The sequence below is a fragment of the Pan troglodytes genome, chromosome 17 (assembly GCF_028858775.2).
Source record: "Pan troglodytes isolate AG18354 chromosome 17, NHGRI_mPanTro3-v2.0_pri, whole genome shotgun sequence".
NCBI lineage: Eukaryota > Metazoa > Chordata > Mammalia > Primates > Hominidae > Pan > Pan troglodytes.
In genome coordinates, this window is record NC_072415.2 from 36,991,436 (window position 1) to 37,019,036 (window position 27,601).

Genomic DNA, 27,601 nt, shown 5'->3' on the forward strand with positions numbered 1-27,601 from the left:
ACTGAAAAGATTTTCTTTTAGAACAATCTCGTTTAATATAACCTTAACCTTTTATTTTTTTAAAAAAAATTGCATCCTTTTTTGAGAATCTGATGAAAATGTGAGCCCTCTCTTTAGAAAAGTATAATCACATACAAAATCTTACATAAAATGCCAAAGTGTTCATGTACCTTCACTGAAACCCACATTAAGAATCCCTGTTCCCCAGTGAGAACACGTGGATGCAGGGAGGGGAACATCACACACCAGGGCCTCTTGGGGATGGGGGGCAAGGGGAGGGAGAGCACTAGGACAAATACCTAATGTATGCGGAGCTTAAATCCTAGATGATGGGTTGATAGGTGCAGCAAACCACCATGGCACATGTATACCTATGTAACAAACCTGCACGTTCTGCACATGTATCCCGGAACTTAAAGTAAAATAAAATAAAAATAGAAAAAACAAACAAACAAAAAGAATCCCTGTTCCCAATGAACTGCCACACAAGTATGCAGTAACCCGCGTGGTGAGCTCACCTAGTTAGCAGCCCGGCTAATGGGGCCAAGGTCACTGCTTTGTATCTAACGCTGGCCAGAAACCCTGGCTCAGTTCCTTGGCCACAGAACACAACCCCTCTGGGTGAGCCGAATAAATGTTTCTTCAATGTGAAGATATCATGCACATTGCTGCATCAAAAAGTTATCTCTTCTATTCCATTGCCTCAAAATATTTGAGGAGAGTCTTTGATGGAAAATATTGATTTTGCCTGTTTGAGAGGTGTTTTATGGGGTGCCAGTTAAAAGTTAAAAACTGCTGTGGGAAATTGCTTGTCTGGTTAAAGGATAATATTTAGGTATTCTTGGCAAAACCAATTTTCAGGGCTGGCGAGGTGGCTCATGCCTGTAATCCTAACACTTTGGAAGGCTGAGGCAGGAGGACTGCTTGACCTCAAGAGTTCAAGACCAACCTGAGCAGCATGGTGAAACCCTGTCTCTACAAAAAATAAAATAGATTTTAAAATTAGCCCAGCGTGGTGCCATGGGCCTCTAGTCCCAGATACTGGAAAGCCTGAGGTAGGAGGATCACTTGAGCCCAGAATGGTGGAGGCTGCAGTGAGCCATGATCAGGCCACTGCGCTTCAGCCTAGGCAACAGAGCGAGACTCTGTCTCAAATAAATAAATAAATAAATAAAAAACAAAAACAAAAAAACTGTAGCTGATATCCAATGATAGCACATTTAACTTTGTGGTGATAGAATTCCTCATCTCTTAAAGGAGCTCAAAAAGTGACCTCAGAAATCAGAACAAGAGATGACTCAATGGGAGCCCTCCTGTCAACCCTGCATTTCTACAGTCCTTAAGGCTGGCTGGCATTTCCCTTGAGCCTGAAAGGTTGTGGCTGCAGTGAGCTGTGACTGTGCCAATGTACTCCACCCTGGGCAACACAGCAAGATCGTGTCTCAAAAAAAAATACAAAATAAAAAACCAATTCTCAAACAAATGAGCTTCAAAGATAATGTAAGAGTTCAGAATTAGAAGTGAATGTATTAAGTAATTAGAATGATTTCTTGATTAGAAAAAAAAACCCACCAAATAGTTAAAAGTTCTTATGCAAAATGAGAAAAATATCATGTCATGAATACTTCTTTTCCGTTTGTTTCTTTGTTTGTTTGTTTTGTTTATTATTTTTTTGTGGTGGAGTCTTGCTCTGTCACCCAGGCTGGAGTGCAGTGCCGCAATCTTGGCTCACCGCAACCTCCACCTCCTAGGTTCAAGCGATTTTCCTGCCTCAGCTTCCCAAGTAGCTAGAATTAGCTGAGCCACGCCCAGCTAATTTTTGTATTTTTAGTAGAGACTCAGTTTCACCATGTTGGCCAGGCTGGTCTTGAACTCCTGACCTCAGGCGATCCTCCCGCCTCAGCCTCCCAAAGTGCTGGGATTACAGGCGTGAGCCACTGCCCCTGGCCTGAATAGTTATTTTTCTTTATATTTTAACTCTGACCTGGAAGGGGCCAGGGTAAGAGCTGTTTGTCAGCGCTACCTAAGATGCTTTCTCAAATCCAGTTCTCTGAGTTCTCTGAGGAAGGGGCAACTGTTTAACATTTCACTAGTGCTTTTGAGGATTTCAGACATTTCCTTGATTCAGGTAGTAAAGAAAGTTTTAAATAAGTAGAAGAGCCGAGAGTATTATCATACTGCTTATTTGATGGGTGATACTTTGCTCTTATATTGAATCTAAACTAAAATATTATGGGCTTCCAAACATATGTAACAAAGAACAGTTCCCGAGGGAGACTTGCAATTTGAGGTGTTCCAAATTGAATCCCTCAAGGGAAGCTATGAAATGAAGCCAGCTTTCTCTTCTCTTGATGCTGCCATTAAACAATGAACAGACATAATTCCTGGGTACATAAGAAGATTCAGATAGGAGGAAACCAGTTAAACAAAATCTAGTACTAACAAAGAAATAGTTGTTTACAAGAAGAAAGAGACTTTTACAATCTGTCTACATAATTAAAACTTATCTCAGAAGAGAAAAGGCTAGAAGAAAACTCATAAATCCAAGCAGAGCCACGAACCTGTGGGAACGGTGGGAGTAAGAGCCAAAAGGAGTACTCCTCGGGGGTTTGCAGAGGAAAATTATTACCTACGATGCTGGAAAAAGATTAAGAATTTGCCCTTCCTTTCTTCAGGAGATGTTACTATCCTCTGACATATCCTCCTGGGTGAGAAAGCAGTAGAAAACCCATAATTGTTATTATGGCAGATGTGAGTAGGATTGAGTGATTAAAGCCACAAGGCAGAAAGGCAATCTGGTGTAAAATGGAGAGATATGTTTGATTTTCTCCCATCTCAGTCCATTAACCCAACGTTGGCGTTAGGAAATGGCTCTCATTAAACAAAGGTGAGGTGGTAGGAGCAGCAGGATTGCTTTAAGCAAACCTGAAGGTCAGCTGTGATGGGAAAACACACCTATTTGGAGATCATATATCTATCTCCAAGCCTGCGGAAAAAGTGCAGACTACTGGAGATTGAAATTACTTGGAATAATGCTGCTTTATGTACGAGCATTATACATTTCTACAGCCAAAGGCTTCCTGTATTTTGTACAACTCCTTCTTCTCCCTTCCCATAAACACAATATCTTGAGCCTAAAAGGTACTTAAAAACTTGTTGCATTGAACTGAATTTGGAGCTCCAATAACAAAATACAGGTAATTGATACTTTTTATAGTTGTATTTGTAAATCCTTAGTCCTAATCTCCAAATGAAGAAACATGGAGAAATACTAAAAGATAGGGTCGATGTTTCTTTGTTAAAAATATTTTCATTTGCATATCTTTTTATTTATCTCTAACAATTATGAAAAGAAATATAATTATTTCATTCTGTCATCTCTTTTCCAAAAGTTTAAAAATTATTTTTTTAAATAATTGTGGCTACAAACGGAAGTATTTTGGGACTTAAGTATAGCAATAAATTACTTGCTGAAGGCAATTCACATAAATTAAATTATGAGTTTCCCAGTTTAGCAGACACTTTTTTTTTATTTTTATTTTTTTGAGATGGAGTTTCACTCTTGTTGCCCAGGCTGGAGTGCAATGGTACGATCTCAGCTCACCACAACCTTCACCTCCTGGGTTCAAGGGATTCTCCTGCCTCAGGCTCCCCATTAGCTGTGATTACAGGCATGCACCACCACACCCGGCTGATTTTTTTGTATTTTTAGTAGATACGGGGTTTCTCCGTGTTTGTCAGGCTAGTCTCCAACTCCCGACCTCAGGTGATCCACCTGCCTCGGCCTCCCAAAGTGCTGGGATTACAGGTGTGAGCCACCGCACCCAGCAGACATTTATGATTTTAAGGAAGGAGTGGTGGGGTTTTGGGGAATGTCGGTTTGGACCAAATGATGCAGGCAGTTTAGCAGAAAAGAAACCAGGAGTCGGGGGCTTGCTGTTCCCAGATGAGTGTTGGTAGCCCACTCTTTCTCCCCTCCGGTAGCAGCTACACCATCCTCTATCTCCTTCCCACTCTCTGAGTAAACCGAGACCAGCAGGGATGAACTCCCTCCATTTACTACTAACCCTTACATGTTTACCTTCATTGGTCCACACCCACACATCTTTGCCTCTGTCTCTGAAAAACAGGAGTCCTCACTTTTGCCTCTATCTTTTCCAGGTTCTGGTGAAACGCAACTCAGTCAACACCTCCCCAGTCCGATCTTATCCTCTACGTCTTTTCTCAGTGACTCCTTCCTCTGTAAACCCCTCCAGTGATCACCTAATATGTGTGTGTTTATCTGGACACTATTCTGTTCTATTGATTCAATACTATACTATTTCTTTTTTTTTTTTTTAACTTTTAAGTTCAGGGATATAAATCCAGATTTGTTAAATAAACTCACGTAACAGGGGTTTGTTGTACAGATTATTTTGTCACCCAGGTATTAAGCCTGGTAATCATTAGTTATATTTCCTGACCCTCTTCATCCTCCCAAATTCCACCCTCTGATAGGCTCCAGTGTCTGCTGTTCTCCTCTATGTGTCCACATGTTCTCATCATTGAGCACCTACTTATAACTGAGAACATGCAGTATTTGGTTTTCTGTTCCTGGGTTAGTTTGCTAAGGATAATGGCCTCTAGCTCCATCCACGTTTCCACAAAGGACATGATCTCATTCCTTTTTATGGCTGCATAGTATTCCATGGTATAGACGTACCACATTTTATTTTTATTTAATTTTTTTATTATTATACTTTAAGTTTTAGGGTACATGTGCACAACATGCAGGTTTGTTACATATGTATACATGTGCCATGTTGGTGTGCTGCACCCATTAACTCGTCATTTAGCATTAGGTGTATCTCCTAAAGCTATCCCTCCCCCCTCCCCCCACCCCACAACTGTCCCCCGTGTGTGATGTTCCCCTTCCTGTGTCCGTGTGTTCTCATTGTTCAATTCCCATCTATGAGTGAGAACATGTGGTGTTTGGTTTTTTGTCCTTGTGATAGTTTGCTGAGAATGATGGTTTCCAGCTTCATCCATGTCCCTACAAAGGACATGAACTCATCCTTTTTTATGGCTGCATAGTATTCCATTGTGTATATGTGCCACATTTTCTTAATCCAGTCTATCAATGTTGGACATTTGGCTTGGTTCCAAGTCTTTGCTATTGTGAATAGTGCCACAATAAACATATGTGTGCACGTGTCTTTATAGCAGCATGATTTATAATCCTTTGGGTATATACCCAGTAATGGGATGGCTGGGTCAAATGGTATTTCTAGTTCAAGATCCCTGAGGAATCGCCACACTGACTTCCACAATGGTTGAACTAGTTTACAGTTCCACCAACAGTGTAAAAGTGTTCCTATTTCTCCACATCCTCTCCAGCATCTGTTGTTTCCTGACTTTTTAATGATCGCCATTCTAACTGGTGTGAGATGGTATCTCATTGTGGTTTTGATTTGCATTTCTCTGATGGCCAGTGATGATGAGCATTTTTTCATGTGTTTTTTGCCTGCATAAATGTCTTCCTTTGAGAAGTGTCTGTTCATATCCTTCACCCACTTTTTGATGGGGTTGTTTGTTTTTTTCTTGTAAATTTGTTTGAGTTCATTGTAGATTCTGGATATTAGCCCTTTGTCAGATGAGTAGGTTGCAAAAATTTTCTCCCATTCTGTAGGTTGCCTGTTCACTCTGATGGTAGTTTCTTTTGCTGTGCAGAAGCTCTTTAGTTTAATTAGATCCCATTTGTCAATTTTAGCTTTTGTTGCCATTGCTTTTGGTGTTTTAGACATGAAGTCTAATAATGGCCTCTAGCTCCATCCATGTTTCCACAAAGGACATGATCTCATTCTTTTTCATGGCTGCATAGTATTCCATGGTATAGACGTACCACATTTTCTTTATCCATTGTATCATTGATGGGCATTTAGGTCAATTCCATGTCTTTGCTATTGTGAATATTGTTGCAGTGAACAAACATGTGCATGTGTCTTTATGATAGAGTGATTTATATTACTGGGTATATATCCAGTAATGGGATTGCTGAAGTTGTCTTTACAAACTATTTTCAGCTTTTTTTTTTTTTTTTTTTTTTGCTTTTTACATTGTATTTTTCTGAAACTCTTACTAAATGTTGAGGCCTTTCAATATACCTCACAAGGTTTTCAACTGCTCTGCCATTTATTTTAAAACATTCATTTTTTCTTAAGCTGTAATCTGGGTAAATTCTTCTGAGCCATCTTGCAACTTAGCAATTTCTCTGTCTTTATCTATATCTTAGTGTTTATTTTGCCTGTTGTGTTTTCCTAATGCTGTATTTTTTATTTCTAATATTCTGTTCCTACTTATTTCATATTCACTTGTTCAAGTTTCATTTTTCTTTGCTTTTCAAGTTATATATCCTTTAATTGAAAATCATCCTTTATCTCTTTGCATATTTAAAATATATATCTAAGTTTTTGTCAGACTGCAATATAAAAGTTGCATTTTGCTTGTAGTATTGTGGCCTCTCTTTCTTAGCATTAGATTTATTTCTTTATTTTAAATTCTGATGTTTACATTCATTTTAGTGAAAGGCTTTTGATTTTTTTTTTTCTTTCTCTTTATCTTCTTTTTCTCTTTGTCACTTCCTTCCTTATCAAACAACTTTGCAGTTATCTCTAAAATGCTCTTTGGGCTCTTTTTCAGAGCTAAGTTTTCCCATCATTGGCTTGGTGTCCCCTGAGCCAGAGTGACATTGGTACTAGTGCAGACAAGAGAGTTAGCCTGGAGATTAGCTGGTTTTCCAGCACTTCTGTGTCTGTGTCTGAGTCTGGTTCTCTAAGCCTAGCACATTCTAAACATTACAGCTCCAGGTGGAGATTGCTACCATTCTTTTAATTCCACCTTCTTTCTCACTGGGGCATAGATTGGCACCTTAGTCCCTGTCCTTGTCTTCAATCAATGAGTCGGCTTCCCAGCTTTTACTTAGGAGTTAATCTTCTAGCTGTTCCAGCAGCTTCCAAATTTAAAGTCTAACAGGCTTACAGTTTCAGCCCATTTCACCATTTTTGTTAGTTTACTTCTGTTCTTGATTTTGAGTCCTGGTTATGTCTTCCTGTTTTTTCATTTTTAAATTTTATCTGCCTTTGGTTTGTTTAGTGAGCAGACTAGAATACCCAAATATAAATACACTTGTCTTTCTTGACCAGAAACCTTCATGTAACTTTTCAATCCTAGTTTTCTTTGTCTGTAAGAACAGATCAATAAAATCTACCCTATGTATCCAACAGCTTTACAAAATATTAAGTAAAACAGAATGTGATGGTCTTTTAGAAAACTATAAAAACAGTATGAAATTTATTATAAAGCACCTTAGTATAAATTGGCTTAAGGGGTTTAGATTTTCATTTGATAGGCTTGGTAGGCACATAAACGTTTTGAAAATGTATTGTTTCTATCAACCATAGTGAAATTAAACTGTGGTATGTAGTTTAATGATATTTAGTCAATTATGGGCCTTGGTTTATTTAAAGGGAAAGAAACTGAGATGGTACTCATAAGTCTTTGTAAAATGTGTAACAACCATAAATAGTAAATATTTACTAAATTGTTTTTAATTAAATGAAGAATGTGACCTTTATCATTTATTATTTCATTTACTAGTTTAGTAGTTAAATAACCCCATTTTAATCTATTTTAATACTGTGTAATTCCTGAAATTTTGTAATCATTTCTATATGTTTTCACTCAATTCTCCAAAAAAGTGGGATTGTTTAAACTTTGATTTTGAGATAATTTTAGACTTACATAGATGTTGTAAAAATAGCACAGAGTCCCTGCATACCTTTTATCCAGTTTCCTCAAAGGATAACACCTTACGTAAGCACAGTACAGTTACCAAGACCAGGAATTTGACAATAGTGTATGTGGCAAGCAGAATAATGAGTCTCCCAAAAGGTCCACCCCCTAATCACTGGAAGCTGTGAATATGTGACATTACATGGCAATGGAGAATTGAGTTTGCAGACGGAATGAAGTTTGCTAATAGGCCAACTTAACATAGGGAGATCATTCTGGATCATCTGGGTGGACCCCATGTAATCACAGAGTCTTGAAGAATGGAAGAGTGAGGCAGATGAGGAAGTCAGAGTGATGTGATATTAAGAACGACTGGAATCACCTTTGTTCATTTGGGGGATAAAGAAAGGGAACCATGAGCTAGGGAATGTAAGTGGCCTCTAGCAGCTAAAAAAGACAAGGAAACAGATTCTACCCAGAGCTACAGAAGGGACCGCAGTCCTGCTGACACCTTAATTTTAGCCCCTGTCAGACTTCTGACCTACAGAACTGTAAGATAATGCATTTGCATTGTTTTAAGCCACCAAATTTGTGATAATCTGTTATAGCAGCAAAGAAAACAAACACAGTACAATGCCATTTGCAAAGTATCATTTTGAAGGAAGACAGTAGTAAAATTGCTTTGAATGGGTAAAATCCTTCTGGGATTTTTTCACATATTTTTCAAATGGTTTCTCAGATGCAGTGTTTCATGGGCTATTCCTGTAATAACTCAACTGCTCACTGTGTTTTGTCATACAGAACACAGAAATATATCCTTTTTCTAGACACTAATTTATAGGTGCTTCCTTATACATCTTGTTGCTTTGATTTTCTCTATAATTTATTTAACAGGTATCTTCTACTTTTAGCTGTTGTGATTAAGACTTAATTATAATTAAAATTTTTAGCAAGACAACCCTTTGCCCTTATATTCTTTGTTTTAGAAGAAAAAGTTTTAAACTAATATTTTACATTCTAGTATTCAGTGTAGAGTCTTTTTTTTTTCATTTTAAGCAACAATAGTCTATCTTTAAAGACTGCACAAGCTAAAACCAAAGGCCTTTGTACACATTTGCATTAGAGAGTGAAAAAACACAGAGGTTATTGCAAAATGATTTGTTCATCCCATCCCTCAAGTCTGCTTGTTCCCCATTCTAAAGATTTCAAAGTTTTAAAGAATTTCAAAGCACTAAATTTGGGTGAAAGAAAAATATTATATTTGACATTTGTTTACACATAGTCACAAGAATATGCAGCATGCACTTACATGCCAGTTAAGCATCATCAGGATCAATGTTAACCAACATATGTTGAGAATCATCATTGCATTAAGTAACATGTAAGGTACATCTGGACTCAAATTATATTTTATTAAAGAGACCAATGTAGATAGAGATAGAAGATTTTAAAGGGAGCCTTTTAAAAAAATTTTGGAGTCCTGGGATTTGTCTGCGGTGGTACAAAAAAATGGTAATTTGGGTGGTCATATCTAAGATGACTTGAAGGAGTTATCAGTGAGGGATGTGTCTGATGAGCTAAGATAACTACGGATTGGGTAAGTCAGTTAGCAACTCAAATGAGATGATCAAGTTTTAGTTATGTCATAATTAATCACGTAAACTAAGAAGTGCTGAATAAAGCTCTTGAATAAAGACCATGATTGGGATCCATTGTGTTGTAACCAATAGAAATGAGCAGGTTATAAGCAGGAAGTGGAATTAAAGAATACCGAAGTGGATGCTGTGTTGCTGCTCTAATATCCATTCTGCTCCTGTGTGTGGAAGTTACACAGTTTAGAATGGATTGCCCCCACCTCCAGCTCCAGCGATGGGCCTGAAATAGTGTAATCCCAACAGTGTCATCCTATGCTCCTTGTCAAAATAGTTGGTTCAGGAATGACCACTTATATTAGTTTCCTGTGGCAGCCATAAATTACCACAAATATGGTGGCTTAAAACAACAGAAATGTATTCTGTTACAGTTCTGGAGGCCAGATGTCTGAAATCAAGGTGTGATTAGGGCCACACTCCCCTTGGAGGCAAGGACAGAATCCTCCTTGCCTCTTTAGGTTTCTGGTGGCTCTAGGTATGTGGTTGCGTAGATCTAGTCTCTGCCTCCCACTTCACATGGCCTTTTCCTCTCTCTTGCTTTCTCTTTGTCTCTGTCTCTGTCTCTCTCTGTCTTTCTCTCTCTCTCTCTCTCTGTGTGTGTTTGTGTGTGTGTGTGTGTGTGTGTGTGTGTGTGTGCCTTCTCTTCTGTCCTGTATCTTATAAAGATACTTGTCCTTAGATTTAGGGCCCATCCAGCTAATCTGGCATGATCTCATTTTGAGATCCTTAACTTAATTACATCAGCAAAGACTCTTTTACCAAATAAAATCACAGATTCTGGGTGTTAGAATGTGGACATATCTTTTTGGGGTCATCATTCAACCCACTACACCAGGTGTCTCAGGGCTTTCCAGGCTGCAGTGATTATTTTGCAGGTGATCTGAGAATGAAGCTCAGAGCCTCAGTTGGATGGTTATGGGAAGTAATATTTTATCTCCTAGTGAATGTGAATAAGAAAGCATGTAGTTCCTGCTGTTGCTGGCAGCTCTCTGGCTGCCTTGATGGAAGCCAGTCTGAAAAATAAGCTGGCACAGAGGAGGCTAAGCTGAGAAACCTGTAGAGAAACAGAGGAAAAGCTCTGACTGGACCCCAACTAGACCCACCCTGCCTCTGAATTTGTAAATTAGGCAAGCCAATACATTTTTATTTCTCAATTTTATTATGAGGCAATTTTAAGGTATAGTGAGGGAACTAAAAATAAGCTATAGTTAGGGTACAGCATTTTTTGCATGATAATCAGAAATAAATGATAATAAATATGCTAATATTTCTTAAGCAGTTATATTCTCGGTGCTACTACTCTAAGCATTTTATATTGATTATTTAACTTAATTTTCACAATAACCTTGTTTTCTTTTCAGACAAAAAATATCATTTAAGCACACGGTCAAATTCAGAGTTCAGGGAGAGATGAGGTAAGAGGTATGGGTGGAGACAGACTGCAGAGGGCCTTGGTGTCTAAATTATGGTGATTGCATTTGTTCTGTGGACAAGAAGAATGAATAGATTTGTGCTGTGGACAAGGGAGTGGAATGATCAGCTTTACCTTTGGGGAAGATCACCCGGACGTGGTGTGCAAGCTGACTGAAAATAAAGAAGACCACAGGCATTCAAGTCGACAGATTAGCCATTGGCCAGGGAATCACCAGAAAAGAACTATACTAGATTATAGTCCAATATAAAAATCTTTCTGTCCTTTGGTTTATATGCACATCTTGCCTTGTTCTTGGAGGAGGTTTATCACAGCGGTTCGGTATGCAGATTCTGGAGCCTGACTGCCTGAATTCAAATCACAACTTGACCACTTACTAGCTTTGTGACACAGCTCATTATGTAACCTCTATGTGGTCGGGTGTGGTGGTTCATGCCTGTAATCCCAGCACTTTGGGAGGCTGAGGTGGGTGGATCACTTCAGATCAGGAGTTTGAGACCAGCCTGGCCAACATGGTGAAACCCTGTCTCTACTAAAAATACAAAAATTAGCTGGCATGGTAGTGCGCTCCTGTAATTCCAGCTACTCGGGAGGCTGAAGCATGAGAATCCCTTGAGCCTGGGAGGTGGAGGTTGCAGTGAGCCAAGGTCACAGCATTGCACTTCAACCTGGGCAACAGAGTGAGACTGTTTCAAAAGTTAAAAAAAAAAAAAAAGTAACCTCTATGTGCTTCAGTTACATCTAAATTGGGGATAATAAAAGCCCCTACCATAAAAGGCTGCTGCAAAATAAGTTAGTACATGAAAAATATTCAGAAGAATGCTTTGCCCATAGAAATGATCTACAATATTAAGATGTTAGTATCTTTATATTCCAGATGCTTAGCACAGGGACAGCTACATTGTAGGTAATGAATAATTCTTTGTTGAAAGATTGGATACTGTTACTTCAAAAGACAGTCTATTTTTACTGCTAGAGAGGTTTATTCTTTCCATTCATGCCAATTCAAATCAATCAATAAACACCTATTAGGCCCAGATATGACTAAGGCCCTGTGCTAGACAATGTGGCAAAGCCAGAATGAGTAAGATTTAATACCTGATCTTCATTAGAGAATATTTGAACCTATCTCTTTATAACTTGTACTGGTTGTTCTAGTTGAGCTTTCTAGAACAACTCATAACAAATCTGTTCTCTCCTTTACATGAAACACTTTCCAATTATTGAAAACAATTATCCTGTCTACACTTAATCTTTTTTACTCCAGGATAAACAATAAATATACACAATTCCTTCAGCCATTTAGTATGGGACATGGTTTAGGAGAATTCAATCAGTTTAATCATTCTCTCCAGACATATTCTAGTTTGTTAATGCCTTTTTGTAAATCCAGGGCTCAGAAATAGATACAATAATCCAAGCATGATTAAATGGACAAATAGTGTTATGAGAATCAGCACCATAAAAATGGTGGCTAAACTTGAATGCATCCACAGGTGAAATGGGAGAATAAAGCAGGTTATATGTTAGAACCTTGGGGGATTCTTTTAGCTCACATGACAGGAAAATACAAGATATAAAAAATAATTCAAAGGAAAAGATCGTGAAGTAGGAAACATATTATAAAAAACATGTGATTAAGAAACCGAGATAGGATATTATCACACAATATGCATGAAAACAAACTTTTAATATACATTAATAAACAAGTACAAGGAAAGGATTTAAGGAACAGTAGTAATGAGGGTTAACTATGAAATATGGCCAAAAAAAACAGTGAAAAAAGATGAGCCTGAAAAGATTATATTGTCAGTGTCAAAAGTATTGAGAGAAAATCAAAAAGGACCAAAGGGTTCTGAAGAAAGGAATTGAAAGATGAGAAATTTAGTATCCCTCCCATTAGTTTGAAATGTCAGAAAAGAAGAAGTGTATGTGAGATATACCCTTTAACCTTAAATAAAAATAAGGTATTTTGGGTACTATGTATATAATCAATACTAATTTAAATTTTCATTTTCTGTTTCAGTGATGACAGTACATGAGTTTTTCATGTCAATTAAATAGAAGAAATTGCCTTTCAGGCGGATGTAGTATAATACATAAAATCGAGTGAATTCGGTGGGGTGTTGTGACTGAAAATAGTGAGATATTCCAAAAACAGGATAATGCAGGAGAATGAGAAAGAGACAAAGATTTTTAAAAGCTTCATAGTGTTAAGATCTCAACAAACAAGTAAACAAAAACGAGCAGCATTTAAGAGGCAGCGGGCAACACAATCCTAGAAAGTCATTATGATCTCTCCACATACTTCGTATGAGTAAAAAGTAGTTCAAATTAGATTATTAGCCACAATGTAAAACAGAATGGATCAAGCTGGTTTTGAAATATAAATATTTACAGTAAAATAGCAACATCTGCACTTAATGTCAAATAGTTAAGGCTACATCTATGCAACAAATTATTGTGACAAATAATTTATACAAAATGTTTGGCATTGCTCAATATTAAACAGTGTCTAGATATATTTTCAAATAAATATTTTTATGGTGAGATAATAAAATGTAGATAAATATAATTGTTTTGGTTATTATCTAGATAAAATGTGTTTATATGTTGTCACCTTATTTCTGAATTATTTTTGTCACATTATTTCTGAATTCCCCCTTCTGCTCATCACATAACAATAAAATCCTTGTAGGAGTATTGTATTTATAGAGAATCCTCCTTCCTTATGCCAGATATGTGACATAGCTATTTCTGTTAATGATTAGCAGTCAATACCTATTTGGAAGATTGATTTTTTTCCTTCATCATATATTATCTAGGCATCTGATGTGTTGTTATTGTAGTGTGTCTTTTATAGAAAGAATAATACTGCTTTCCATACAACAGTAAAATTCAATGGCTAACATAAAACTCTATAAAACACTAGAAGTATGTGTATATTCTGAAATTAATATGATTTGTTTCTTATAGATAAAGTTTGTGAGCCATGAACTCATTGCTAGCTTCAAGCAATCACATGCAAATATTTATTAAGTTCTACTATATGCTCCCTGTCTTACCTCTCGTTTCACATTCTAGCCCATGTGTGGTTAGCCTGCAACCATTTAATAGAGAAATAGCATGGACTAAAACAGCAGAGGTCCTAATCCAGAAATCTTGGTTTAGAAAAGACAACTAAATTAAATCTGCAAAAATATCTACTGACAAGAAACGTATAGGAAACTCTTAAGGCATTTTCAAAAACCACACCAAACAGTGCTCACATTAAAATTTCAAAGTAACTGCCTAAGGTAGTTACTGAAATAAATATAGATATATAGAGAAGCCTAGAATAATGCCAGCAAATCAAAGCGGAAATAATATATAACTCTGAAAATTAATTCCAGAAAAACAAGCTTAAAATACAAAACATGTTAAAAAAACTGCATTGTGAAATTTTAAGGATACCATAAAATTATAAATAATTAGTGATAATTTTAGTGTTATGAATATGCTGGTTAATTTTAGTTAGTTTAGTTAACTAATCAACGAAGAGAATTTCTAGTAAAATGGAGGCATATTGGACTCATGCATTGATCTCTACTCCCTCATCAAACCTCTCTAAAATGAAAGGAAATGAATTAGAAAAGAAATACAGTTACAAAATATAGATGAGGGAAGGGAGAATTTTACAAGAGAGACATCACAAAGTTTTTTCGTTTTTTTGTTTTTTTAATTATACTTTAAGTTTTAGGGTACATATGCACAACGTGCAGGTTAGTTACATATGTATACATGTGCCATGTTGGTGTGCTGCACCCATCAACTCATCATTTAACATTAGTTATATCTCCTAATGCTATCCCTCCCCCTTCCCCCCACCCCACAACAGGCCTTTTCTGCATCTGTTGAGATAATTGTATGGTTTTTGTCATTGGTTCAGTTTATATGCTGGATTACATTTATTGATTTGCGTATGTTGAACCAGCCTTGCATCCCAGGGGTTAAGCCCACTTGATCATGGTGGATAAGCTTCTTGATGTTCTGCTGGATTCGGTTTGCCAGTATTTTATTGAGGATTTTTGCATCGATGTTCATCGGGGTATTGGTCTAAAATTCTCTTTTTTTGTTGTGTCTCTGCCAGGCTTTGGTATCAGGATGATGCTGGCCACATAAAATGAGTTAGGGAGGATTCCCTCTTTTTCTATTGATTGGAATAGTTTCAGAAGGAATGGTACCAGCTCCTCCTTGTACCTCTAGTAGAATTCGGCTGTGAATCCATCTGATCCTGGACTTTTTTTGATTGGTAAGCTATTAAGTATTGCCTCAATTTCAGACCCTGTTATTGGTCTATTCAGAGATTCAACTTGTTCCTGGTTTAGTCTTGGGAGGGTGTATGTGTCCAGGAATGTATCCATTTCTTCTAGATTTTCTAGTTTATGTGTGTGGAGGTGTTTATAGTATTCTCTGATGGTAGTTTGTATTTCTGTGGGATCTGTGGTGATATCCCCTTTATCATTTTTTATTGCGTCTATTGGATTCTTCTCTCTTTTCTTCTTTATTAGTCTTGCTAGCCGTCTATCAATTTTGTTGATCTTTTCAAAAAACCAGCTCCTGGATTCATTGATTTTTTGAAGGGTTTTTTGTGTCTCTATTTCCTTCAGTTCTGCTCTGATCTTAGTTATTTCTTGCCTTCTGCTAGCTTTTGAATGTGTTTGCTCTTGCTTCTCTAGTTCTTTTAATTGTGATGTTAGGGTGTCAATTTTAGATCCTTCCTGCTTTCTCTTGTGGGCATTTAGTGTTATAAATTTCCCTCTACACACTGCTTTGAATGCGTCCCAGAGATTCTGGTATGTTGTGTTTTTGTTCTCGTTTGTTTCAAAGAACATCTTTATTTCTGCCTTCAATTCGTTATGTACCCAGTAGTCATTCAGGAGCAGGTTGTTCAGTTTCCATGTAGTTGAGCAGTTTTGAGCGAGTTTCTGGATCCTGAGTTCTAGTTTGATTGCACTGTGGTCTGAGGGACAGTTTGTTATAATTTCTATTCTTTTACATTTGCTGAGAAGTGCTTTACTTCCAACTAACAAAGTGGTCAATTTTGGAATAAGTGTGGTGTGGTGTCGAGAAGAATGTATATTCTGTTGATTTGGGGTGGAGAGTTCTGTAGATGTCTATTAGGTCCGCTTGGTGCAGAGCTGAGTTCAATTCCTGGATATCCTTATTAACTTCCTGTCTCGTTGATCTGTCTAATGTTGATAGTGGGGTGTTAAAATCTCCCATTATTATTGTGTGGGAGTCCAAGTCTCTTTCTAGGTCTCTAAGGACTTGCTTTATGAATCTGGGTGCTCCTGTATTGTGTGCATATAATATTTAGGATAGTTAGCTCTTCTTGTTGAATTGATCCCTTTACCATTATGTAATGGCCTTCTTTGTCTCTTTTGATCTTTGTTGGTTTAAAGTCTGTTTTATCAGAGACTAGGATTGCAACCCCTGCCTTTTTTTGTTTTCCATTTTCTTGGTAGATCTTCTTCCATCCCTTTATTTTGAGCCTATGTGTGTCCCTGCACGTGAGATGGGTTTCCTGAATACAGCACACTGATGGGTCTTGACTCTTTATCCAATTTGCCAGTCTGTGTCTTTCAGTTGGAGCATTTAGCCCATTTACATTTAAGATTAATATTGTTACATGTGAATTTGATCCTGTAATGATGATGTTAGCTGGTTATTTTGCTCATTAGTTGATGCAGTTTCTTCCTAGCCTCGATGGGCTTTACAATTTGGCATGTTTTTGCAGTGGCTGCTACTGGTTGTTCCTTTCCATGTTTAGTGCTTCCTTCAGGAGCTCTTTTAGGGCAAGCCTGGTGGTGACAAAATCTCTCAGCATTTGCTTGTCTGTAAAGTATTTTATATCTCCTTCACTTATGAAGCTTAGTTTGGCTGGATATGAAATTCTGGGTTGAAAATTCTTTTCTTTAAGAATGTTGAATATTGGCCCCCACTCTCTTCTGGCTTGTAGAGTTTCTGCCAAGAGATCCTCTGTTAGTCTGATGGGCTTCCCTTTGTGGGTAACCCAACCTTTCTCTCTGGCTGCCCTTAACATTTTTTCCTTCATTTCAACTTTGGTGAATCTGACAATTATGTGTCTTGGAGTTGCTCTTCTCGAGGAGTATCTTTGTGGCGTTCTCTGTATTTCCTGAATTTGAATGTTGCCCTGCCTTGCTAGATTGGGGAAGTTCTCCTGGATAATATCCTGCAGAGTGTTTTCCAACTTGGTTCCATTCTCCCCGTCACTTTCAGGTACACCAATCAGACGTAAATTTGGTCTTTTCACATAGTCCCATATTTCTTGGAGGCTTTGTTCATTTCTTTTTATTCTTTTTTCTCTAAACTTCTCTTCTCGCTTCATTTCATTCATTTCATCTTCCATCACTGATACCCTTTCTTCCAGTTGATCGAATCGGCTACTGAGGCTTGTGCATTTGTCACGTAGTTCTCGTGCCTTGGTTTTCAGCCCCATCAGGTCCTTTAAGGACTTCTCTGCATTGGTTATTCTAGTTAGCCATTTGTCTAATTTTTTTTCGAGGTTTTTAACTTCTTTGCCATGGCTTCAAACTTCCTCCTTTAGCTCGGAGTAGTTTGATCGTCTGAAGCCTTCTTCTCTCAAGTCGTCAAAGTCATTCTCCATCCAGCTTTGTTCTGTTGCTGGTGAGGAGCTGTGTTCCTTTGGAGGAGGAGAGGTGCTCTGTTTTTTAGAGTTTCCAGTTTTTCTGCTCTGTTTTTTCCCCATCTTTGTGGTTTTATCTACCTTTGATCTTTGATGATGGTGACGTACAGATGGGGCTTTGGTGTGGATGTCCTTTCTGTTTGTTAGTTTTCCTTCTAACAGTCAGGACCCTCAGCTGCAGGTCTGTTGGAGTTTGCTGGAGGTCCACTCCAGACACTTGTTTGCCTGGGTATCAGCAGCGGAGGCTGCAGAACAGTGGATATTGGTGAACAGCAGATGTTGCTGCCTGATCGTTCCTCTGGAAGTTTTGTCTCAGAGGAGTACCTGGCCGTGTGAGGTGTCAGTCTGCCCCTACTGGGGGGTGCCTCCCAGTTAGGCTACTCAGGGGTCAGGGACCCACTTGAGGAGGCAGTCTGTCCGTTCTCAGATCTCCAGCTGCATGCTGGGAGAACCACTACTCTCTTCAAGGCTGTCAGACAGGGACATTTAAGTCTGCAGAGGATTCTGCTGCCTTTTGTTTGGCTGTGCCCTGCCCCACAGAGGTGGAGTCTACAGAGGCAGGCAGGCCTCCTTGAGCTGCAGTGGGCTCCACCCAGTTCAAGCTTCCTGGCCCCTTTGTTTACCTACTCAAGCCTCCGCAATGGCGGGCGCCCCTCCCCCAGCCTCGCTGCCACCTTGCAGTTTCATCTCAGACTGCTGTGCTAGCAATGAGCGAGGCTCCGTGGGTGTAGGACCCTCCAAGCCAGGTGCAGGATATAATCTCCTGGTGTGCCGTTTGCTAAGACCACTGGAAAAGCGCAGTATTAGGGTGGGAGTGACCCTAATTTCCAGGTGCCATCTGTCACCTCTTTCTTTGACTAGGAAAGGGAATTCCCTGATCCCTTGCACTTCCCGGGTGAGGCAATGCCTCACCCTGCTTTGGCTCACGCTCGGTGCGCTGCACCCACTGTCCTGCACCCACTTTCTGATACTCCCCAGTGAGGTGAACCCTGTACCTCAGTTGGAAATGCAGAAATCAGCTGTCTTCTGTGTCGCTCATGCTGGGAGCTGTAGACTGGAGCTGTTCCTATTCGGCCATCTTGGCTCCACCCTTGTTTCACACAAAGTTTTATAAATATGGAATGCAGACAAAGGAGTGATAACTAACTTTAAATATCATAAAAGCTGAAATGAAAGTTTTTTCATAGATACCAAAAAGAAGCAAGATGTTGTTTGCTATAAAATCCAGGAAAGGTTGACCAGGTTGCCCAGAAGAGGGAAGGCAAGAGAGAAGGCAATAGATTATCAGAACAAAAGTGAGGCAAAGAATGTGGGAACAAAACAAAACAAAACAAAGTAAAACCAAAAAGTTAAAATAACTATATGTCACAGCCTCAGAAAGATAAGAGAAAATATTGGTTCCACCAAAAAAGGAAAGGCCCTATGTTTAATAAAAAGACAAGAAATCAGAAAAAAAAAAAAAAAAACGCTTTTGCAAATGAAAAATATAACCAAGTGAAAAACATATGAGTTGGAAGATAAGTTAAGGTGATTCTTAGAAAGTAAACAAAATGAAAAAAAAAGATGGAAAATTGAAGAGGAAAAAAAGCCAGGAAATTGGATTAATTTAAGAGATTCAACATCTAAGTAATAGGAATTTCAGAGAGTTAGAAGTGAGAAAACAAAATGAAGAAGACCATTAATGATATAATTCAAGAAAATTTCAGGGAACTGAAAAACATGAGTTTCTAGATCTAAAGAGATCACTCTGAGTACTTAGCAAAATGGATAAAAAAATAAATACACCATGGGACATTGTCTTGACATTTCAGAACACTGGTAATAAAGAAAAGGTTCTATATATGTTGTCAGAGAAAAACAAACAGATCACATGAGGAGGATCAAGAATCAAAATTGTGTTAGACTTGTCAGTAGCAACACTGGAATCTAGAAGAAGGCAATGGAGCAAGAATGCCTTCAAAATTCTCAAGGAAAACAATTATCACTTAAAATTGTATTAAATGCTACCAAATTCTATCAATGTGTCAATCAAGGTTGTGTGTGTAAAATAAACATTTTCAGACAAGTTCTCAAAATATCTACCTCTCGGAAAGATACCAGAGGACATAACAAGGCAAGGGAGTTAGATGAGCGGAAGAAATGGGATGCAGAAACCTGATCTGAAAAAGGAGAGAGAGAAAAGAAAATTTTGATTGGTTGGTAGGATAACAGCTGTGTAACAGGTGTAGAGAGCAAGCATTTCAAATTGGAGCAGAACAGATGCTTGGGAGACTGTTTGGAAAGATAAAACTGGCAGACAAGATGGTTTGTCTTAAAATCTAGACAGAATATTTAGACAATGATGAAGAGCTTGCTTGGATAAGTGATACAAACTTAGAACTTTGAGCAAATGAAAGAGTAAGATGCGATTAACTTCAGGGAAAATAGAAAATGCAGAAAAGGAAAAAATTAGATGAAGCTGCACAGCTAAATCGTGGATAACATTTACATTGTCATAATAATGAAAGCACTGACTCTAAACAAAATGGCATAATGGAAGAATAGGAGGGTTGGAAGGACCAGGACATACATGTATGGTTGAATGAAGAAGGAAAAATGACTAAATCCTCTCATCCCATGGTGGGAAGTCAGTAGATAAAGCCTAAAACTAAAATATCAAGTTCCAATATAGATATTGTTGAGAGACAAAAGTAAGCACCAAATATAAAAGTTCACATGACTCATAACCAGCAGAGCCAGAATCCAAACATAGGCTTGTCTGTCTCCAAATTACATTGTTTCTGTGTCCCCTGCTAATAAAACTTCCATAGTGATGCCAAAATTATGAAATGTATCAAAAATTTCTTTTAAAGGAGCTAATTTTTTATTAGTTACGAAAGGGGTTGATTAAATAAATGATAACCTAAGTAACTTAGTGCTACTATCTTAAGAAAACATTGTATTTTCTAACACTGGCAAATAGTTTTTCATCATTAACCCACATCTAAGTGCTTACAAAAGTGGACATCCACACTGAAATACCACAGCCACATAGAACTTCCTTTTTTAACAGCTACAAGTTCTTGCTATCACAAAATATATCTTCTGAATTCCTGAGCCCTTTGTGACATTTTACCTGCAGACTATTTTGAAAGGCTTCACAATCCTGGCTTCCACAGTGGTGATCATTGCTTTTTCAACCTTTAACAATCTCATCCCTTTCTCTTTCTTCTGTCTTGGAGTTCTACCTTCTTTCTCTTCTCTGCTTAGTCCTCCAAAAAATGACCTAATTTCTCAAACAGGAAATCTCAATCTGTATTTCCAGTTCCAATAACTCATCTGTTCTGGTCTCTTATTTGTCAATGCCTACTAGACATTTTCATTTGTATATTCCACCATTTCTCACACTTCTTAATTTGTCCAAATTTCTTATGATCACAAACAAGGCTCTTCCTGATCTAGCTGTTGATCACTTCGTTAATTTTATCATTCATACCTCTCCCTCAAATTCTACTCTCCAGCAAAACTAAACTATTTAAATTCTTAAGAACTATCTGCATTCTTTTTCTGTCTCTGGACACATGAACACTCTCTCCTTTCTTTTTAAGATCCTCCAGCAACCTTGGGTTGATCTCTGTTCTTTAGAACTCATCTTTGAAGTGATGCTCACAGAATCCTCCATGCCAAGGACAGTGCCTTAGACATAGTGAGTGGAACAGAAATATTTATTGAATAAAAAACCAAAAAGACTCTTGGATAGATGATCTATCTCTAGATAGTCTCTTCAGTTCAACAGAAATAATGGTGCTTCATTAATCTTTCTTAAACATTGCTTTTTAACTATTTTTCATTTGCCTATGTAGGGGAGGAAAGAATTTTCCCTCTACTGTTTTAGGGTTTTTTTCTTTTTCAGATGGACCTAATAATTAAATTGGCCTAAGACAGATCAACAGGAGAAAAACATACACATTTATTTAATATAAGTTTTATGTGACACAGGAGCCTTCATAGGGAAATGAAGACCCGAAGAAGCAGTCAGTGATGAACATATGTACTGAATTAGACAAAGAGTAGGAAATTAGGAAAATGTGACACAGCAAAGGAGCTAGGGGTAGAGTCCTTAATTCAGTGGAGAAATGACTAGGAGCATAAGGATTAGTCTAAGTTTGTTTGCACAGATTTTCCTGGGCCTCAACTTCTGTTCTTGATGATAGTAAGAGTGACGCTTTCCTTCTGGTAAAGGGAGGACATCTTTCTCTTAGGAATTTCATCTCCTGCTTTGGAGAAACAGAAGAAAGGTCAGAGTGATTTTTTGCACCTGCTGCTTTTCAGATGCTTTTAACTCACCATAGGCAATTTGCCAGAGTGGCTTATTTTTAACTCTTCACCTAAAAAGCCATCAAGATCCTTATTTAAAGTGGAAAACTCTTACATCTGCCTTTCTAGGTTCTTCATAAATTGGTCACTATACCTCTGCAACCTAATGTCCAACTGCCCCTTCTGGTGTACTGACTCCTGGGCCCTCCATGCCCATCTCCATATCCATCAATTTGTTTTTGCTCTCCACTACATCTGTCATAGAACTTTCTTCTTTTCTGATTCTCAGTCCTAAAACAAATGGCTCAAGGCTGATGTCCCCAGAAAGTCTTCTTGGAGTTACTCTAGCATACTCTGATGATAACAGCAATACTTTAGTTGTCATTCATCAAATATATTTTCAGGACCTATTATTACACAGGCAGTGTTTAGGTATTGGGATACAAAGGTGAGCAGGAGAAAAGAAAGAAGTTACAACAAATTGAACATATGATTATAAAGTGTGACAAGTGCTAAAATCAAGGGGTAAGGTAGAGAATATTGGGTAAAGGGCACAGGAGACCTCTTTGGACATTTTGGTCAGAGGAAGTATCTTTAAGAAGGTGATATCTAAGCTGCGATCTGAAGTATGGGAAGGATCTAATCATGTGCAAAGTTGTAGTGAAGGAAGAGAGGTTTCCAAATAGTGAATCCCCTATCAAAATGCTCTGAAACAGAAAAGAACTTAACACATCCTAAGAACTGAAATAAGACAGTATGGCTGGAGCTTGATGAATGAAAGCAAAGTGGTCTAGAATGAGCTTAGAAAGATAGGCAGAAAGCCTATCAAGGCCTTGAAGGCAATTCTAAAGGGAAACAGATAGGCATTGAATGGTTATAATCAGAGGAGTGAAAAGATTATACCTATTTTTTTTTTTTTTTTTTTTTTTTTTTTTTTTTTTTTTTTTTTTTTTTGAGACGGAGTCTTGCTCTGTCGCGCAGGCTGGAGTGCAGTGGCGCGATCTCGGCTCACTGCAAGCTCCGCCTCCCGGGTTCATGCCATTCTCCGGCCTCGGCCTCTTGAGTAGCTGGGACTACAGGTGCCCGCCACCACGCCCGGCTAATTTTTTATATTTTTAGTAGAGACGGGGTTTCACTGTGTTAGCCAGGATGGTCTCGATCCCCTGACCTCGTGATCCGCCCGCCTCAGCCTCCCAAAGTGCTGGGATTACAAGCGTGAGCCACCGCGCCCAGCCTATACCTATGTTTTATGATCATTCCTGTTGCTGTAGGAGGAATACACTGAGAGACAAAGAAGCTAATTAGGAAGGAGGCTGTTTTAATCTACAAATACAGATAATGCTGATGACCTGGCCAGGGTAATACCACTAGAGATAAAAAGAAGTGACAGAATTTGAAATTATGTTTTGAGATGACATTTATGATACAGGGAAATTTTTGAAGGAGTAAATCAAGAGTTCAGTTTTGATCTTGTTGAATTTTAGATATTAATGAGAAAACCAAGTAAGAGGTATCACATAGGGAGTTGAATATGTAAGACAAGGTCTCTGTGGTAGATAGAATTATGAGAGAAACCTCAATAGTCCTCTATAATCCCCTCCTCTTGAATGCAAACAAGACCTATAATTCACTTCTAATGAATAGCACATGAAAAAAGGTAAAGAAATTTTACAGAAATAATTAATGTTCTTAATAAGTTGCCTTTGAGTCAATGTAAAGGGAGATTACCCTGGGTGAGGCTGACCTAATCAGTTTAGCCCATTCAAAGAGGGTCCAGGACTTCCCTTAAGTTAGAAATGATCTCCTGCTGGCCTTGAAGAAGCAAAAAACTACATCTTGAACTTCCTATGGAGAGGGGTGTCCTCTAGGAGTTGAAGCCGTCAGTCCTATAGCTGCAAAACACAGAATTCTGCCCACAAGTTCAAGCTTGGAAGATGACTCTGAGTTTCAGATGAGAATAAAACCCAGTCAACAGCTTGACTGTAGGCTTGTGATATTCTCAGCAGAGAGTCCACTTAAGTTGTTCCCATACTCTTAACTCATAGAAACTGACATGATATATGTATGTTGTTTCAAGCTGCTAAATTTACAGTAATTTATCACACAGCAATAGAAAACTAATACAAGAGGTCTAGGCTGAATACATAAATTTAGAAGTCATAAGCATATAGATGATCACTACACTTTGATTACAAAATTAAATTTACTAGAAATATAATTCTAAACTTATATGCACCTAATAGCATGGCATCAAAAAATATAAGGCAAAAATTGATAGAACTATAAGAAATGGCTAAATCCATCGTCAGCATTTTTTAAATATACTTCTTTCAGTATTTGACAGAACATTCAGACAAAATTAGCAAGAAAATAAGAATATTTGAATAACAGACTTAAAAACTTTATGTAATGGACACACATAGTACACTATTTCCAAAATGTATAAAACATATATTCTTCTTTTTTTTTTTGAGACAGAGTCTCACTCATTGCCTAGGCTGGAGTGTGCAGTGGCACGATCTCGGCTCACTGCAAGCTCCGCCTCCCAGGTTCACACCATTCTCCTGCCTCAGCCTCCCGAGCAGCTGGGACTACAGGCACCCACCACCATGCCGGCTAATTTTTTTTGTACTTTTAGTAGAGATGGGATTTCACCGTGTTAGCCAGGATGGTCTCGATCTCCTAACGTCGTGATCCTCCCGCCTCGGCCTCCCAAAGTGCTGGGATTACAGGCGTGAGCCACCGCACCCGGCCAGAAAGTATATATTCTTTTAAGCAGCAAGAAGCAAAATCAAGCCAAGCAACATATATCAGCAGTATGAGTCCATTTTTATAAAAGTCAAAGACAGGCAAAACTAGACAAGATTTGCTTGAGGCAGGTACATATGCAAAACAGGAGAATCCTTAACACCAAAATCAGGAGGCTGGTTACCTCTTGAAGAGAGAGAATGAGAGGAGAACACAGAGGGTATGCTGAGACAATGCTAAATTCCCTTTTATTTTCCTTATTCTATTTCCCCTTACAATAGGTGGGATATGAGCAGAAGTCATACACACATCTTCATGGCCTGGTCCCTTAAAACATCCTATAAGATTCTCACATTATCTCTCTTTCTTTCATCTGCAGAGGAACCAGGGGATGACTTGAGGTGGTGAAAGGTGGCAGAACTGCCAAATGGAAGTAACCTAGGTCCCTGAATGACTTCATGGAGCAGAATTTCTCCATTGATCCTCACGGAATTGTGTCATGAATGTGAAACAGGCCTTTATTTTATTAAATGCCTGAGATATTTGGTTGGTCAAATCTCCCGATTAAGCAGTTAATCTCCCCTGACAAAAGTAGGACACTTCAAAGATACTGGAAAAATTCTTTCCCTTCAGTGTGATAGTGAATACATGGATATTTATCTTTTATTATTCTTTAAATTGTCAATATATGTAATTTTACTTTAAACATTAAATAAAATATTTAATGCAAAAAAGTGGCAACTAGAACTCTGAAACTTCTGCTATTGATGAAGTAAAGGCTTTTTTACTCTGTCTCCTTTTTTTGAAAAAAAGAAAACAAAAATACAAAGTATAAAAACCACTAACTGTCAAGCATACCTGCTAAATTGTGTAAAATCTAGAGGGAGAAGAGAACAAGAATCGACACATCTACCTTCAAACCTTGAGCTTAATATAGATTTTTGTACAAATAATATTAGTCCCAAAAGGCTGTCCAGCAAATCTTACTGGAACAGTGGTACATAAATAGGTTATCAAGAAGGTGTATGTTTTCCTACTGAAACTCAGAATAATTGGGGACATCAGGCTGAAGAAAATAGCACACTCTCCTACCGTTTTTATTAGCTATGTAGTGGTCTCCCAGATGAGGGTACTGTGGGAGAAAACAGAAAAAAAAGGCCATGACTACAAAATCACAACACAGTGTTAGGGGCTTTGCATGTTTCCAACTTGAGGGTAAGTGAAATAAACTTGGTGACAGAGGATATTCTAAACAAGACCCAAACTGGAGCTGTAGGCTCCCCGTGTACAACACCTCCTGCCATTCCACATCATTAGTCCCCTTCAAGAATGGAAAACAATCAAAAAATGGCTTATGAACTAGAGGCGCAGGCAAGAGGAAAGGGTGGGCATGGGGAGGACATGGATTAGGCACAAAAGAATGCAGGAGGTAGCATTACATGAGTCCTCCTAGAAGAAACTCCTTGATCATGAAATCTATTTATTCACAAAATAAACTAAAATAAAGAGAGAGGAGTGAAAAGACTGGTTTTGTGCACTGACTACATTTAAATATGAAAATATGAAACATAATATAATAAAAATGTAACCAAAATCTAAAATGAGGAAAGGAAATTGAAAGATTCTATATTTCATTTTTATTTTCTTAGTATACAGTAAAACTGACTTGGTGGGGAGCGTACAGTCCTATGAAGTATTGTAAATGTACAAGGTTCATAAAGAGAACGTGGTTGTTTTACATTTTATTTTACCATGAAAGTGTTTTTTCTAAACTGGTCAGTAAATACCACAAAAGGCAAAACAAAAAACAAAACAGTTAATCATTGAGTTCTACATGCAATATCAGGAATACTTCTCAGGTAATGATTAGGTATTTATTTATTTCCAATAATTATGATTTTCAGTGTAATTTTGCTTACTTCTGAAGATAGGTTTTATAGTTCTACTTTGCTATTTCTTCTGTGATTGCAATGTTTTAATACATGCACAAATAAAACAGCTTCACTCTCCATTGTTTTACTTGTCCTTTCTGAGACTTTAGGTAAAATGACCTATTAAATACCATGAATGAAAAATGGTTATGTACTTGGTCTAGAGGTCTGCATTCTGTTTGCAGGGAATTCAAATATACTTATAACATCTAGAATTATTCCCCAAGGCACAGTCTTTTACATGGATTTATTATCAAAAGTTTCCATTTGTGCAAAGTCTTATTATCATATTTGTATATTCAATAAACTTAAGAGTACAAATAGCTTCCAGCTAATAATTACCTACACAAATTGCTTACATAGCTGTTTTCTTTTAATGTCAAATTCTGTATGGAAGTCCACCTTTCATACTGCTATAAATTCAAACAACTTTTAACTTATGTTATTCATGGTCTTGGAACTTTTAAAAAATATCTGAAATAAAAATGTATTAACAGTTTAATAAGATAACTAAATGTGATTTTACCCAGTTTTCTTGGGTGTTGAAATTCTTAGTGGTATGAGTGTCCTTTGTCTTACCACTGATATAAATATGAGTAGCATGGGAGTGGGAGGGGGATAGGGGTATAAGAGCAAAGCTGTTATATTATTACCTTTATTTTAAGATAATCAGTACTTCTTAAGAACATGCTCCATCTCCACAACAATTTGTTACTATTTTCTTCTTATTAAAACAATATCAAGTTTAAACTGATTACTAATATTTGTCTTAATATAAGCTGAAGATGAACTGTAATTTTCCTAATAAGGAGATTCCATCATAGTGAATTTTAACCTCAAGATAGTGTAGGCTGGCAATATCAAGAGACCAGTTCTTTCTGACTTTTTCAGAAACTTGAAACTCTCCCTCTTTGCTATTATTTATAATAATTTATCAACTTACTATATGAAATATGAGGGGAAATAACTATCCATATTCTTATCTTTGGTTTATTATATTGTACATTAAGATACATGATATATTGTATGTTAAGATATAAGAAGAGCTACATGTTTTCTTTTT

General features: G+C 37.7%; 1 protein-coding gene across 2 annotated transcripts in view; it reads right to left on the reverse strand.

Annotated features, from left to right (window-relative positions):
* Window positions 1-27,601, reverse strand: part of CHST9 (carbohydrate sulfotransferase 9) — a 278,764-nt gene that overhangs the window by 238,720 nt on the left and 12,443 nt on the right. Inside the window, exon 1 of one of the 2 annotated variants that reach the window (XM_016933482.4) lies at window positions 10,969-11,229. The exons of the other annotated variant lie outside the window; for it this stretch is intronic. The gene's annotated coding sequence lies outside the window, so the exon portion shown is untranslated. Of the gene's footprint in view, window positions 1-10,968; window positions 11,230-27,601 lie in introns of those variants that run through there. 2 annotated transcript variants of the gene reach the window in all.